The sequence below is a fragment of the Rhinopithecus roxellana genome, chromosome 10 (genome assembly GCF_007565055.1).
Source record: "Rhinopithecus roxellana isolate Shanxi Qingling chromosome 10, ASM756505v1, whole genome shotgun sequence".
Lineage (NCBI taxonomy): Eukaryota > Metazoa > Chordata > Mammalia > Primates > Cercopithecidae > Rhinopithecus > Rhinopithecus roxellana.
This window is the reverse complement of record NC_044558.1, coordinates 48,530,091-48,533,237: the sequence shown is the minus strand read 5'-3', so window position 1 is coordinate 48,533,237 and position 3,147 is coordinate 48,530,091. Positions and strand designations below refer to the sequence as shown.

The 3,147-nt window shown below is 46.5% G+C and overlaps 1 pseudogene; it reads right to left on the bottom strand.

Moving 5' to 3' along the window:
• Positions 1-336: 336 nt before the first annotated feature.
• Positions 337-1,450, bottom strand: LOC104676341 (annotated as a pseudogene).
• Positions 1,451-3,147: the final 1,697 nt, after the last annotated feature.

Sequence of the window (3,147 nt, the reverse complement as noted above, 5' to 3'; positions counted from 1 at the left end):
CCTTCATGCACCTCTGAATCCTTACTGTCTGTGCCATAGTTTTCAGAAGATAGAGACATGTCCAATGATATATGTCCAAGAAATGGGAGGTGCAGCTAGCCATCATGAGTTCTTCAGGTCTGACTGAGGCACCTCCTTGAGAAGTCTTTCTTCCCTGACACATTATTTAGTTATCTCTATGCTCCTCGCCATGGGTCCCCACAGCCTTGGTGCTCTCAGTATTGTAGGCTCAAAAAACGTTTGCTGAATGAATATAGAACTTGAAGACTGCCTCTCCTCTGAGCAGTTGCCAGGTCCAGTGTTCTCTGCCTAGAGTCCTCTTCCTTCTTCATTCACCTAAGGACCGGGAGCAGGAGGACCGTCCTACTCTCCATTGTTGGCCTGTGGGTCTGAGGGTCCTGGCCGATGAGTCTTCTGGTGTTGCTTGAGATGGTCAGACCTCATGAATTCTCGGCGGCATTGATCACATTTATATGGTCGATGTCTGGTGTGTACCCACATATGTCGTCTAAGTTCATTAGAACGGAAGAAAGACCATGAACACCTTTCTTGTTGCACAAATAGGGCCTCTCACCCATGTGCTTGCACTGGTGGCTAACTAGGTGGTAGCATTTGGTATAAGCTTTCCCTCAGTTCTCATAGTTGCAGCAGTAAGGCCTTGCCTCTGAGGACCCCCCTCTACCAGTCTTTCCTGAGGCCTGGAGTTCTGCTCTGCTGTCTGTGGAACAGGTCTGGGCTGCTCCGGTAAGAATGGGCCTTCTTAGGAGTCTGGCTTACAAGAGAGTCCTGAGATCCTAAAACCAGCAGTGACTGGGACTCAGCTCGGGGGCATCCCAAGATCATGGGCATCTTGGTGGGGGCAACATCTGAGCCACGGAGGGGAGCATAGCCTGGGCCTCAGTGGAAGGCATGGTCGAGGCCAACAATGTTTCATCAGAAGGTACTGTCAAGAGGCCAGAGTAAGGCATTGTAGGGTCCCCAATGTGGGACATCATTGGAATTCCAGTGGAAGCTGAGACTGGCAGCCTGAAGGGCCTGGCCACCTTTGGAGTACTGGGCTCTCCTACAGGCATTATCTGGGGCCCACTGAAAATCATCATCTCTTGCTGAGGGGGAGACACTCCCTGACAGTAAATCATCCAGGAAGGAGTGAGAGTCGCTTGGGGGCAGTAGCTCACACCATGCTCAGGCAGTAGCATACTGAACTGTGGCCCCCCTTCATCCACAATCTGCCCCAATGCCTCAACAGACAACAAGGGGGGCCTCAGCATCTCTGTCCTGTGAGGAAAGTGCTGAATGCTTGGTAGGCCACGCACTCCAGAGCTTCCAGAAGATAAGTCACGTTCAAGATGGGTGCTGAGTTCTTATCCTGGGTGGCCTGGTGTGCTGCCTGCCACTGGCTCAGCCTCCCAGCTTCCTGCTCCATCTCAGCCTGGGGTCGGCTATACATGAAGACTAGGTGGTGTCTAGACTCTGCTGAACAGACAGGGAGCAACCCACCACAGCATGGCAGACGGACACTGGGACATTGCCCCTGGTTGTTTTGTAACTCCTTTCTTCCTTTATTCCTTTGTTACTGTCTTCCTCAGTGGTTAAATGAGTTTCTCATGTAATGGTAATATGTTTAAATTTGTTGCTTCTTATTTTTAGTGGATCTATTTTAGGATTTTGGAGGAAGGTTTCCTTGTTTGTTTTTGTTTTTTAGAGATGGGGTCTCATTGTGTTGCCCAGGCTAGACTCCTGGGCTCCAGAGATCCTTCCACCTTAGCCCCCTAAGTAGCTGGGACTACGGGTTCCTGGCACTGCACCCAGCCTATTATAGACTTTCGCTTTGTTGTTACCATAAGCCTTTCCAAAAAAATGTCTTATAGACATGGCAAGTTATTTTAAATAGATGACAACTTCTATCACAAAGAAAATTGAAAAAAACAAATGAAGGAAAACCTAAAATCTGTACACTTTAACTTAATTTCCCCACTCCTACATTTTGACTTTTTGTTGTCTCAATTCATGTCTTTTTATACTTCCTATATTTTAACAGATTTCTGCAGTTATTATTATTTTTGATAGATTCATCTTTTAGTCCATACTAGAGATATGAAGGATTGTATACCATAATTACAGTACTAGAATATTCTGAATTTATGTGTGTATTTACTTTACCTGTGAGTTTATGCCTTCAAATGTTTTCTTTTGTCTTTTTTGAGCCAGAGTCTCGCTCTGTCACCCAGGCTGGAGTGCAATGGCGTGATCTCGGCTCACTGCAAGCTCTGTCTCCCGGGTTCACGCCATTCTCCTGCCTCAGCCTCCCCAGTAGCTGGTACTACAGGTACCTGCCACCACGCCCGGCTAAATTTTGTATTTTTAGTAGAGATGGGGTTTCACCATGTTAGCCAGGATGGTCTAGATCTCCTGACCTCGTGATCCACCCACCTCAGCCTCCCAAAGTGTTGAGATTACAGACGTGAGCCACCGCACCTAGCCCACATGTTTTCTTTTTGCATGTTAGTGTCCTTTTCCTTCAGATTGAAGAACTCCCTTAAGCATTTCTTGTAAGACAGGTCTAGCAATGATGAATTTCCTCAGCTTTTAGTTGTCTGGGAAGACTTTATCTCTGCTTTATGTCTGAAGGAAGGCTTTGTTAGGTACAGTATTCTTGTTGGACAATTTTTTCCCTTGATCGAATGTCATCCAACTTCCTTCTGGCAAGTTGGTTTCCACTAAGAAATCTGCTGCTAGAGGAATATAAGCTCCTTTATTTGTTATTTGCTTCTTTTTTCTCGCTCCTTTTATTTATTTATTTTTTTATTCTTATTATACTTTAAGTTCTAGGGTACATGTGCATAATGTGCAGGTTTGTTACATATGTATACTTGTGCCATGTTGGTGTGCTGCACCCATCAACTCATCGGCACCCGTCAACTCGTCAGCACCCATCAACTCGTCATTTACATCAGGTATAACTCCCAATGCAATCCCTCCCCTCTCCCCCCTCCCCATGATAGGCCCCGATGTGTGATGTTCCCCTTCCCGAGTCCAAGTGATCTCATTGTTCAGTTCCCACCTATGAGTGAGAACATGCGGTGTTTGGTTTTCTGTTCTTGCCATAGTTTGCTGAGAATGATGGTTTCCAGCTGCATCCATGTC